A 1,259-nucleotide genomic window follows, 5' to 3' on the forward strand; every position below is an offset into this window, starting at 1 on the left:
AAGATTCTGAAGCAGAATTTCTGGAATTTTTTACTTTTATTCCATCAAAAATTATTAAAAATGTCCAAACTGTTTTTCAGTGTTTTGTTTTTTTTTAAATTGACTGCTATTTTACATTTTTTCTCTGTTTTGTCAAATTACAGATATTTAATTCTAAATAACGTCAGATATATTTATTAATGATTAAAAAAAACAGTAAATCATTTAATTACAGATATTCACCATTTTGCTAAAATACAAATAATATCTGGTGGAGACACAGAAAAAAGCATTTATTTACAAATTGACTGTGAAAAAAACAATGAAACTATAACTAAGATGATAAAACTTGAGTGATGTCCTCCTCAAAAATCTGTATTTTCAAAAATAGTCACTTGTTCTTTAACATTGTGTGACCGTAAAATGACCCTATATCACTGGATTCACATCACCTGATAATGTCACTATTTCACAAACGTTTACTGCTATTTTTATAGTTAGCCTGAGAGTTAGCTTGACGGTTAGCCTCACACTTAGTCTGACAGCTATTTAGTTTGACAATTAAACCTGAAAGCTAGCCTGACAGTTAGCCTGACAATCTGACACTTAGCCTGACGATCTGACAGTTATAGTTAGTCGAATAGTTAGCCTGACAGTAAGATATGATAAGATAGGATATGCCTTTATCTATCTCACATTGGAGAAATTCAGTGCTGCCAGCAGCAGTACACACAGAAATACACACATAATAGAAGAACAATGTACATAATAGAAGAAATAGTGCAAACACAAGTATAAAAGTACACATGTAAAAAGAGAATAGTGCAAGTATAGAATAAAAGAATGGGAATTTATAGAAAAAAAGAATATATATGTGAGCTATAGAAAACAAGGAATAAAGAGCCTGATAGTCTGACAGGGTTTTCTGACAGTGATTCTGTTATGGACCAGGTTAGTTTTTCAGCATTAGTTTCCAAAGTAACTGAGTTTGAACCAGAGTCAATTTGCTTTATGGAACCAAAACAACCTGACAGTTGATCAGAGTAACTGTAATAAGCCTGGATTATTTGGTACATTTGCTTCATGGATTGATCCCTGGTTTGAAATCAGTCCAAAACTGGTCTGAAACTACTTTCAATACCATCATACATCCATTATCTATACACCACTTAATCCTCACTAGGGTTGTGGGGGGCTGGAGTCTATCCCAGCTGACTCAGGGTGAAGGCAGGAGACACCCTGGACAGGTCACCAGTCTATCACAGGGCTACACTTAGAGA

Source organism: Stegastes partitus, unplaced genomic scaffold (assembly GCF_000690725.1).
Source record: "Stegastes partitus isolate 25-593 unplaced genomic scaffold, Stegastes_partitus-1.0.2 Scaffold1008, whole genome shotgun sequence".
Lineage (NCBI taxonomy): Eukaryota > Metazoa > Chordata > Actinopteri > Pomacentridae > Stegastes > Stegastes partitus.